This window comes from Cyanistes caeruleus, chromosome 1 (genome assembly GCF_971803275.1).
Source record: "Cyanistes caeruleus chromosome 1, bCyaCae1.hap1.1, whole genome shotgun sequence".
Lineage (NCBI taxonomy): Eukaryota > Metazoa > Chordata > Aves > Passeriformes > Paridae > Cyanistes > Cyanistes caeruleus.
Window position 1 is genome coordinate 79,515,832 of NC_141701.1, and position 12,566 is coordinate 79,528,397.

The following is a 12,566-nucleotide window of genomic DNA, read 5'->3' on the forward strand; positions in this document are numbered from 1 at the left end:
TATTTTCCTAAATGATTATCCTCTTTCTGTTTAGCCTATAGCCAAGCTGTCTTCTAAAACAACCATACTTACAATTAGCAGAGTTTTTTCTTTTACTAAGAGGGTAGTCTACTACTTCATATATTAAAAACCTAACTGAAATCCCAACCCAGTTATGGCTTTTCAGTATTTCATTATCCTTCCCTTCCCTTCCCTTCCCTTCCCTTCCCTTCCCTTCCCTTCCCTTCCCTTCCCTTCCCTTCCCTTCCCTTCCCTTCCCTTCCCTTCCCTTCCCTTCCCTTCCCTTCCCTTCCCTTCCCTTCCCTTCCCTTCCCTTCCCTTCCCTTCCCTTCCCTTCCCTTCCCTTCCCTTCCCTTCCCTTCCCTTCCCTTCCCTTCCCTTCCCTTCCCTTCCCTTCCCCTATCTTCTTCTTCTTTACATTTCATTTTTGACAGACCATGGCTTTTCTGGAAATAAAAACATCAAAAAATTTTATATGAATTTTGCCAAGAATGAAACCTGAGAGATCATTGACTATCTAGACCTGGTGACTATTCCTTCTCCCTGCACTGAAGTGTTTGCCTGACCAGGGTGAATTTTAAGGAATAATGCTGAGCAGTTAAGGAAAATACATTCTTTCCCTTCAGGGCAGGTGGAATTTTAAATCTCCTAGCCTTTGCTATCCAATGCTTTCACCTGCCAGCAAACTCTAAGCCTTATTAGGGAAATAGAATAAGCACAGAAGCGTGCCAAATATCTAAAACCTCACTCTAATCTCATCAGGAGTTTATATCTTCAGCTCAGGCTGAAACCTTACAGCTTCAGAGAGCAGAGACAGTTCACTAAAGCGTAAAGAATTGGGGCACTGAGAGACTGTGCCTGCTTAGAAAACTGTGTAATTTAATAAAGTGTTCATTGATGTCTACACAGTGGCTCCTCAAACTTGTGTTAGTGCCTGTGCCTGCAGCACAGATAGTCACATTCCTGCTAATTAGATGATCGCAGAAGGATTACATTCTTTCTTAGCAGTCAGGAAGAAATGGAAACCATCTCATGAAAAATCAGTTGAAATTAACAAGAGGATCAAGTTTTAAGAAAACTTGTTTGTTAAAGACATGATTTTTATTTCTCACGTTTATTTCAATAAAAGTATTGCAAAATGATTCAATTTTTGAAAAATTCCATAAAAGTCATATTTGGAAGAAAAAAAAATCTCGAATGACAAGAAGGAACATTTGCAATGCATTTGAATTTTTTTCCTATAAATATTTCTTGAAGTGCCTGGAGCTTCACCTTGTGCTCAATAACTTTATAATTATTTTAGCATACTAAAATTCTGTTATGGCTTTTTTCTATTGTTCTCAGTTTATCTAGCAAAGCAAAATTCTCCTTATGGGGTAAGTGGAGTTTGTTGGACCAGGATGACCTGATACTATGGAAAAAATATTGTAGGGAGTGTTAGTATTCATTATACTAGTTTGCCATGGTTGGATGAAATTATCATAATTTCTTCACTTTCAGTGAATCAGAATTCTAGATCCTGTTTTATAAGCTTGTTCATAAGCTGTTAAAAATGTCAAACCATGACGAGAAATCTCTTAAGAATATACCAGATACATTTATAGTGTATAATAGTCCGTAGCCTTCTGTGCCTTATGTTAGACAAGCTATAGTACACTGCAGCACCATTAAGTGTTTTCAATTTAGACAATATAATATTTGATGTTGCCTATGAAATGTGTATGTTGGAGGAGGCATGCAAGGAAGAGCTCCTTCTTCCCAAATGATTCTTGCTTTGAAACAGTACACAGCAGGCTTCATCTGACATTTTTCAAAACTAGTTTTACAGCAGGATAAACTGCAAAAACTTGCAAATCATATAATTAAATTTACCTTTTTACATATCTCAGTAATGAAAAGATGTGTCTTGTCTAGTATTGTGAAAGGATATCTGCTCTTAAGTAGTACATGAGCATGGGCATGATAAACTGATGATGGACATGGGTCAAATAGGAACTTTGGAGGCAAGGAAGTTTTTACTTAAGAATATTCCTGTGTACTGTAAAACTGTATTGTAGTTCCACTATAACATTCAAGAGTGCTTTTCATGCTCAGAGAACATAATTTATACATATACTAACACTGCTGCATAAGAAAAGAGAGGTTGACATTGATGAGATAAATTATGCATAGTCTGACCCTGGGTTCCACACTTGGACCAAGTGTGTCCTGAATGCCTTCTGTAGTACCTGTATAGTTCAATGCTTTATACAATCTCACTTTGTGTCTCAGACTCCAAGGTACAAGAGGTCAGGCCGTTGCAATAGATTCTGCTGGACTACCAAGCTGAGCTGGAAAAGTCAGTTAAACCTGTGGATTTCAGAAATATTCAATGCACATATCTGTTGACATTTAAGAACATGTTTGTATTGTACAACTGCTTTTGATAAGTCTTTCATGTTTGATGGTTATACAGAGATATATATGTTGGTTTGCTGGCCTTCTATATATTGTCATTTTTGATGTTGACCATAGCATCTCAGGAAACTAATAATATCAGACTATTGCTGAGATAGCCTGAGGAGAGACACTGAACTTGTGATAAAAGCCAAATCAGGGCATGCCTGCTTCTTCCTGTCCAGGTATCATCAATGTAGAGCACTTCCTGAAAAATACTAATACTTAAAAATTATTTCAGGAAAAAAATCAATGTGCTGAAAAACACTTGTAACACCCACCTCAATAATGTGAGGACAACTCTTCCCAACAATAACAGTTCTCTGGAAAGAACTAAATCACTGAATTCCACTTTTTTTTTTTTTTTAATCTCCCCATAATGTAACACATTTCACACTCTTTGCTGTGAGCTTTTTTGAGAAATACATGAGTATAAATCAGAAAATGCTTTGCACTGGAAATGACCTTGCATGAGTAATTGGTAAGGGCTACATCCAGCAGCCACTAGAGACATTTTATTCAAAACATTTCATTATTTCATCTCTGATCTTTCTCTCCTGATTTTCAAGGGTAACCAACAAAACCTTTCAAAGATAAACCCAGAACAGAACTTCAAAACGCATCCAGGAGACAAAAACAATGAACTCAAATGAGTTTATCTTTTACTGTGCATCATATTCTCTCTCCCTTCCTTTTTAACCTCTGTATGTCTGCAGGTTATAAACTAACCAAATCTCTCTTTCCCTTGAGAGCTCTCTTTTTATTCTCTACAACACTGTTTTCATTCCAGTCTATTTCATTGGTGGCAAATATATACGTATATACATTTTTTTTCTTTACAGAATTAATGCAATTGATAGCTATTTAGTTAAAATTAAATTTATTCAACTTCTATATAAACTCCACATTTTCTATTTCAGATAGAAAGGGTTTCTATGCCTGAAAGAATATGGATTATGGTTTCCTTTTTTCCAAATACATCCAGATGGGCTAGCAAAATATTATGACATTATTAAAAGAATTATACTTCATCTGTAACATCGTGGATCATTACAGTTACAGCAACACCAGCAATCTTTATGGTGTTCATTATTGTTTCATCTATGATACAGAAATGTAACATACTCTTTTCTATTGACTCTACAAAACACACAAATAAAATATTCTTCTGTTATTCTAGATCACCAGAGAGTGCAGGAAAAGTATGGGACAGGCAAGAAGGCAAATTGCACCTTTTGAAGTCTCAGCATACAATACTGAGTGGTTTTTCATTTAACTTCATCGGAGAGGCTTTTATTCTGTATCCTGCACTTGAGTGCCCTGTTCTAAGCCTGCTTGATGAGGTCATTAATATATGACTAGCAATAGATTTACTATTAGTCTAGTGAAATCATTTGCCTTCTCAGTAAGGAGGACGTGTGGTAGACAAGAAAACAATAGTAAGCTCTTACCTGTAGGATAAAGCTATGCTCTGGAGAGCTATAAATACACTGAAGTTATTATAGCTGCATAACTCAAGTAATAGAACATTGACATAATTGAGTGTGGACTAATGAGCAACTGCAAAATAGAATAACAAGCAGAATCTCCTTAGTCCATAGGGAAAATATCTGCTTTGCTGCACTAAATGAAGAAACCTTTGTGCCAGAGTACTGAGTGAAGTTATGTGGGTAAGGAAGAGCAGCCCTTTTCCTCAAAACATGTGAGAAATAAGGCAAACTCAGAAGGACAGTTGTAACTTCTGCATGAGGGGTTGCAACTTGAGGGTTTGTTTCACAGTTTCAGTGTCTGGAGAATCAGTAGTTTAACACCCTGCATCTCCTTTCCTACACACATATCTTTCTTAGCAGCAAGTAATGAAGTAGCAACATCCACGGTGTAAGGCATGAAGATGTTCCAAAGTAATGACTTCTGCAAGGAGAGGGACCAAGTAGCAAGCAGAAAAAGTCTCACTCATGGTATAAATTAAAAGGAATGTTTAGCCCACAGTGGTGTGTGTGCATATATATTGGTTTGAACTCAGAAAGTAGAGATCCTCCAGAACAACTGAAAATGAATGGACACAGGGATTTGACTTAAGAAAGCCTGGAATAATCCAATGTAATTATAGATAAACTTGTTCTTAAAAGAGCTGTAAAGGGAAGAAAACAGGAGAATGCCTGGGAAACTACCCAGACCCTGGCATTCATCCGAAATGTTTTCTGCAGTATGCAGAGATTGCCTGAAGAAATATAGATGACAGAACAACAATGAGAGCAACTTTCTACTGTTTTTAGTTTGGTGTTTTTTTGGCTTAGTTTGGTTGGGTTTTGTTGGTTTTTTTTTGTTTGGTTTGTTGCTGTTTTTGTTTATTTTGGATTTGGTATTCCTAAAAAAATTATCTGGAGATGAGAAGTTACATAAGGTTTATTTTGATGATGTTACTTTTTCAAAACATAATAGTTTTTGGCCAACCAGTCTTCTAAACTGGAACACTGGTATAGAGTGAATTAGCAATTGGCAGGTAATATACAGCACCTACAGTGCCTGTTGTTATATTATTTAAAATGAGCATCAGATGGAGAGATTTCATCCTTTTCAGCCAAGAGAAAGGAGAAAATCTGCTTTTGGATACTGAAGTCTGGATGAAAATGAAGTAAATAGTTATACAAGCAAATTAATGGTCTGTAATTATTTGTTAAAATAATTAGGAAATAGGAGTAACAGAATACCAAGATTTAAAAAAAAAAAAGAAAAAAAAAGTTTGAAGAGTATGGCGAGAATTAGACTTTTGGATAGATTTTTAATGTTAGCTGGTTTCTTTTTCATCTGAATTCTATGAGATAATTCCATGAATGACTTTGGAATTGGGATTATGATACTGGAGTTCTTTAGACTGTAAAGGCTTTATTGTGAGTGCCATCTGAGAGGTGGTTAGATAGCTGATAAAGTTTAAAGTTTCTAGTTCTGGGTACAATTGCTTATTTGCTTTGTTCCTGTGTAGGTAAATATGTATGCATGTATAAATTTTGCAGCTACAGGGATGCTTATTCAGCAAAGCAAATATTAGCAGGAATATTATATGAAGATAGAAGAAATATTCTGAAGAGAAACCACGTGAAAACTAACAGAACTGAAGACTTTGTTTTGTTTTTAATTTCTATTTTATTTTTCATTCCTTTCAATATTATGTTTCAAGGAAACCCACTTCTGTTTCTCTGGTAAGACCCCTCCAACCAACTCTGATAAGTTTTTCTGTGGTTTTGTTGTTTTTTTTCCTTTCTTCCTTTCTTTTACATGGCCACTGGACATTCATGAAGTAGCAACCAATATTAGCTGTTCAACCAATACTGACCAGCCCTGCATGTCCCATGTAACATCAAGCAAGACTATTTTTTGCCTAACAGCTCTTTTTAGTCCAGACTGAAAATACAAACCTGCAAGAGGCTTTGCTAGGCAGAGTCTTTGCCTGTCCACAACAATGCAAAAGTGACAATAAGTCCTGATATTTTGCTCCAATGATTCTCCACCTTCATCCACAACAAAAACGAAAATCCAGAAAATAAAATCCAAACAGTGCATATGTTGTCACATTCATCTAGCAAGCTCACGAGAGGCTGTGTGACAGTTTAGGAACCCTCCATTACAATAGCAAGGTAAATGTCATGGTCAATGGGGAAAATGGAGTCACACTTATAGGTTAATACAATTACTTCCTTTGTTAAACAACAAACAGTCCTAATTAAAATGATACATTTCCACAAATACAGTTAGCTAGAAAATCTGTGTTTTTCCTAACAGATTGCTGTAGGATTACATTTATCCCAGTAAAACTTAATGATTTATAGCAATATACCTGATGTATATGAAACTCACAGAAATTCACAGAAATTGTGAATTCTGTGGTTTTAAATAAGTAATTGATGCATGCAGTATTTACAACAGTTTCTAATCACCTCTTTTTTTTTTTTTTCTATTTTGGATCTGTGACGAATAAAATACTATTATAATCGAAAACCAAATCTTTATAGTTTCATTGCAACTGGAAGTCAATTGGAATTCAAAACATATTGCTGTGTGAATAAAATCCTGTTTACTCATATTTAATCTGACTAAATAAAAATTGTACAAGAGAAATACGAGGAATTTAGTATATAGGAATAATTTATGCCTATCAATTACCGCCTGGTCTCTGAGTTTTGGGGTTTTGAGGTTTTAGTTTTTAGAACAAGGGACTAAAGTATGGACAGCTAATAATTTAACTTCAGGGTTTTTTTAAGCAACAGTCTTTTTTTAAAAACTGAAAGGAATTACAAGTGATTAATAATATTTTGATCTTTGAAATTAAAGACTTCTTAAAGTGTTACAATATTTTTACAAAAACTTATTCCTACCTTGTATTACATTATATGCAATATTTTTATATAATTTCTGAATGAGTGATGCTGTCCTATGCAGTATCTACACATTTTTCTCTACAGATTATTCTGTAAATTTAGACAATCTATAGAACAGCAAGTGAAATCTCCCTTGCAGAGATCACAAATGAGTAACCAAAAGAAGACTGCAAGAAAAACCCCAAAGTTCTCTTAATTCCGATTCTTAGAATCAAGAATGTTCTGCGAGTGTCTGTTCAGTTCTAAATATACTTCCATCCCAACCTCATACATGAAAAGATAATGATGTATATACCACCCAGACACCTAAGAAAATGGTCTGGAAAAAAATCTGTTCTTCTTACGACAACAGAAATTCGATAATACTGGGTATTTGAAGGCAAACCCTTTCAAGTCTGGATATGTGAAATACATGAGAGATATATGCAGCATATACCTGTGATCTTTTACATGGAATGTACATTACATGATACTTCTTGGCACTTTAAAGTAATACCTTGGACAAACACAAAGTATTTCTGTAAAATAATTAATACTTCAAAATTTTATTCAACTTTGGCAAAAAGCAAAGAAATCTCACCATTTAATCCTACTAGGTGCATAACATAATAGAATCCCTCAATTCATTTCCTCATTGTACTGATTTTGTCTATGACAGAGTTAATTTTCTTTGCAGTATCTTTTACTGTGCTGTGTTTAGGATTTTTGTTTGGAACAGTGTGGACAGCACAGGGATGTTTTCCTTAATGCTTAAACAGCCCTTGCATGGTGTCAAGGCCTTTTTCTGGTCCTTACCCCACCCCTCTAGCAAGTAGACTGGGGGTGCACAAGAAGATGGGAAGGGACACAACCAGGACAGACCACCCTGGCTAATCAGAGGGATGTCCCATGTCATGTGACATCACGCTCAGCAATGAATCTGGGGGAACAAGAAGGAAGTGGGGGACATGAGGAGCAATGTTGTTTGTCTTCCCACATCACCGCTGCCACATGTGATGGATCCCTGCTTTCCTGGGAATGGCTGAACACCTGCCTGCCCATGGGAAATGGGGAATTAATTACTTTCATTTACTTTGCTTGTGTGAGCAGCTTTTGCTTTCCCTATTAAACTGTCTTTATGAGTTTTCTCACTTTTATCCTTCCTTTTCTCACCCTTATCCCACAGGATGGGAGTGACAGAGCAGCTGTGTGGTGCTTACTGCCTACCACGTTTAAGCCAGAAAATCCATTGAGGTTTTTTTTTGTTTTGTTTTGGTTTGGTTTTTTTTTTTCCTGCCCCTCACAGAAAGTTATCTTCAATAAAGTTACTTTTTTGGAAATCAAGAACCAGATGACCTGTGCATTTTTCATTTTTATCAGCGGATTTCTTCAATCACTTGCAGGGAGAAAAACGCCATAGATCACAAAATGTGATAGACATGTCTATATGTGATAGACTCTCCTTACAATTCTTGGGTTACAAAGTCATCAGAAAAATCTGAATCTCCCATCTTCTATTAATACTAATGTCTAAAAGCTGGATAAGAAATAAATCCATAAAGATATAGCTACAAGAGTACACATACTACAATAAATTCAGATACTTTCTGTACAACAAAATTCTAGGAATTTTCAATATAGAAAATGTTGACCATCTGTTATCGAAATCACTCCAGGGGAAGAAAATCCATTTCCATCCAATGCATACCATGACTTAACTAGCAGATAAAGAATTATTATTTTGATATTTTTACAGGGTGGCATCCAGCTTCTCACTTCAGAAAAATTTATGTAAGACTAGATCTCTCTCATGTTGCTACAACCATCATTTGTTACACCTGCCAAGAAAAAAACCACATTGACCCAATGCTAGTGTCAGCATGGGAAGAAGCAATGCTGAACATTTTACATTTCCTATTTTCATTTACAGCTTGCTTTACACTAAAGCAAGCAAATATAAGAACGTTGGGATTTTAGACAAATACAGGAGGAAGGTTACTTGAGGTCCTACATGAATTTATTAGGATCCAATGGACCAATGGCACCAAATGGAAAGTAAAAGTGATTCTTAGGAGGCTGTAAGGTTCACATAAATTAAATGGTAATATGTCCCATGGAATGTTATTATTCTTATGTCTCATTGTGCTCACATTTCCAACTTCCACCCTGGGTCACTCACAAGTTACTTGCTCCAGCCTATATTTTGGAAATGGATTTTCACTGGCATGTTGACAACTACCCTTTCTTTTCCCCACGGCTTACTTTTTATCTCTGGTGTTTCTTTTTACTCCTCTTCCAAACACCTATTTGAGAAAGGCAGACTAGCATAAGAATCTAATGTCGGTGACAGCGTTATCCTTATGTTACTAAAAGAATGTCAAGGATTTGTTCACAGTTTCAGCAACAAAAAGCCAGCTACTTCAGTGACTGAAGTGTACTTGCTAAAGATATTCACTGATGCTACTCAAAGGAAAATGTGATAAGTAATTAAAGTGTATATTATGATTTTGAAAGATTGGGATTTTTTTTTTCCTCAGTGTTGAGAAGCAAAGATCTACAATATTATGAAATATATATACATACACATTACCAAAATTTAGTGAAAATGTCAAGCAATGATTTCCTCCCTCTTCTTAAAACATTATTTTAGAGTAAAACAGATATCTTGTCTCTAATAACTGTTATATGAGTGAAGACTGCAGAACTCAAGTGTAATTTCTTCCAGTACCTATAAACAAACCTTCCAATTTGCAATCCCTCCTTCAAATTACTCAGTGGAACTCTAAGACAGACAGCTCTATGACAGCAAAGAAAATAAATACTAAAACTTCAAGAAGTATACTGGTTTTGAGAGAGAATGGTGTTTAGAAAATGTCCATACACTGAATATGATAGAAAGTCACTCTCACACTGTTGAAAATTTTGCACCTTTCTGGCAACTACTGAGGTAAGAAGTTAAATGCCATTGGTAGACAATGAGGTCAGCAAGAAGTCATGTCACAGAGCAACCAGATCAGCAGCAGCACGGCTGCTATCATTTCTATCCTCAGCCCTGACAGGTGCTGCATGTGAGTCCCTTCTGCTCTGCAGCTGGACAGCAGCTTCTTCAATGTCTCTGTGCCTCAGGGTTTTTCCAAATCCTGTTCCATAAACTTTTCCAATTTAATTTCCCCTCCAAGAGCTTTATTTTTGCAAATTGCTGAGGTCTGCTACAAATGCTCATCCGTGCCAAGGTTTGCAAGCTTTTTCCACAGTATCAACATTTGTAATAACACCTTACTCTTTTCATTAACAAACTATTTTTTATCCATTACCTTACAGAGAACCTTCTCATAAGGAAAAACCTCCAATTTTATAGAACAATATTCTGGAAATAAATCTGTGGCTGATTGTGTCACCTGGACTTCTTTGCCTTCCTCACTTAGGGGACATTTTTCACTGAGTTATTAAATAAAGATGATTTTTTTTCTTAGGGGACCTGGAGGAGAATAAGGAAGCAAAAATTATGTACTAGGTTAGTAAAAAGGATTCTAGAGATGAAACACGGGTCTGCTAACACAAACATGTTAGTTAGGTATGGATAGGAAAAAAGAATGTAAGATAGAATAAATAAGAGTCAAGGGGCAAGAAGGATAAGAAGAACAGATGATAGCAAGTCAGAATGAAGAAGGTACTGCATTAGACATCTAATCAGATGCCTTTGACATGTGTACATTAATACAAAAGCACAGTGAGCAAACCTAGAAAACCATTTTTTGTTTTAGAAGTTTAAAACGATATAATAAGCATCTTAGAGAGCTGGTGCAGTATCCCAAAAGACTGGAAGATTATGATAATATTATGTGCAGGAAAGACAAGAAAACCAAAGGAGGAGTAATTTTTGAAAAAAACTATATGGCACAAACAAAAGCTTTTGTAGTGCAAAATTGGGATAGAAAATGCAGTAAAGAATAGACTTTGGCTATGACACTGTAATTTCATTCAAAACATAGTGAAACAAACACCTCAAAAATATAAAATACATTGTATTTTTAAATACTAGTATAAAGGAATAACAGGGAAAGAAGAGATAAAATAGACAAAGTCAAGGCACAAAAAAGTAAAGTCAGAGATGTCTAGGATGAAATAATTCTGTAAGAAAATTAGGAACAGAAGCAAAATTGAAAATTTTCATTCAATACTCAGTGGAGGAACAGTGCTTTACAGATAAATTGAAGGAAGTTAGAGAATGCAGTGTGTAATCACAGCAGCATTTCTTTTACAAATAAATAGGTAATAAAATTTATATTGGCAGCAAGATGTTATGATCTCTGCCTTAAACAGGAAAGATTAATTGAAGAATTTAGATGTGAATGGCCTCCTTTTGCAATCCTATTAACTGTGTTACAGTATTTTTACAACCAAGAGGCATAAGATACTGAAGAAATACATAAACAATTTCTAGGTGAGATGTGATGCAAACTCCCCCTGAAGGGGATGGAACAACACTGGACAAGGTGTGCAGCTGTAAGCAAGGCAACTGTTGGGATGTATGGGATGACTCAGTGATAAGACATTTAGAAAACCCAGCATCCCAGCAGCAGCACATTCACATGTTGATAAAACAAAACCAGCTCAGCATGAGAATCAGGCATGCTCAAGGACCACACACTGTTCACTGCAATTTACAGGTTTTCAAAGCATGGGTCTAATGAATTTACTACTAGTATAGAACATGAATTGGCTGAAGCAGCTTCAGAATAATTAGTCATTCTCTGATTAAAAGTATACATTTTCCACTCCAGTTCCTCTCTTAATTCTTCCTATGATTGAATAATTATCATGCCTGGTGGACAGAGAAAAATTACTAAATGTCAACCATCTTAATGCTGGTGAGGCAAACACTGTATATGGTTTAACAGCAGGCATCATCTGGATGATGATATCAACTGATATATAAGGAGGATTTTTTTATTATTATTATTATTTTATTATTATTATTATTATTACCTCTAAGAAAAAGAAAGTATATATTCTCAACTCAAGCAACAGTGGGAAAGACTCAGCTAAAAAAATAAATTCATTTTGAGCACCACATTTTAAGAGAGGTGTGGGGAAGAGGAACTCTCAAGACTATCGTGGCACAAGTGAACAAACTGGTGCTGCTACGTTATAGGAAAGAAAGCATTTTAGAGGGGAGAACAAACTACAACTTAGAAATATGAAAGACTTGGACAAGGGTTAATCTGGTATCCATATCTACTGAATGTACAAGAAGTAATGTTTAAAATGATTTGTAGCTGAGAAGAAGAAAAAAACAAACCACAAACCCCAGCCCAGTGAATTAATTTATTTTTTAAAAAAAATTTTATGATAATCACATCTACAGACAGAACTAGCACACATTAACATAGTACAATTAATCTCTTAAGACTGTCTTGGAGATTAACTTCCTTTTCCACCTCTATCCATCCTTAATCTTGTAAGTGCTTTACCCAGAAGACCAACCCTGAACTTCATTTTATTTCGACTAAAAAAAGCAATAAAAGGCTATTACATAATGTATACTTTCAAATATGTTTCATATCCACACAATAACTGAACAAAGGAGAACCAAGTTTTTTGAGCCAATCTTAATCATACTGGCCCTATTTTGTGAAATCAAAAATAATAAAGTGTTCCATTAATGTGGATTCAGCATAAAAGAGGTAATATTTGCAGACTGGCTTTCACAGCTTTTTAAGGCTTAAACACAATTTGAAAAACTAAATGCTTACTCATATTTTGTTTACTAGT

The 12,566-nt window shown here is 35.4% G+C and overlaps 1 protein-coding gene across 6 annotated transcripts in view; it reads right to left on the reverse strand.

Moving 5' to 3' along the window:
• Nucleotides 1–12,566, reverse strand: part of CDH10 (cadherin 10) — a 93,633-nt gene that overhangs the window by 63,315 nt on the left and 17,752 nt on the right. For 2 of the 6 annotated variants that reach the window (XM_086898820.1, XM_086898810.1), the window contains one exon: nucleotides 10,106–10,269. The exons of 3 other annotated variants lie outside the window; for them this stretch is intronic. The gene's annotated coding sequence lies outside the window, so the exon portion shown is untranslated. Of the gene's footprint in view, nucleotides 1–9,053; nucleotides 9,095–10,105; nucleotides 10,270–12,566 lie in introns of all 6 variants that reach the window. One more of the 6 variants, XM_086898802.1, reaches the window with a different exon arrangement.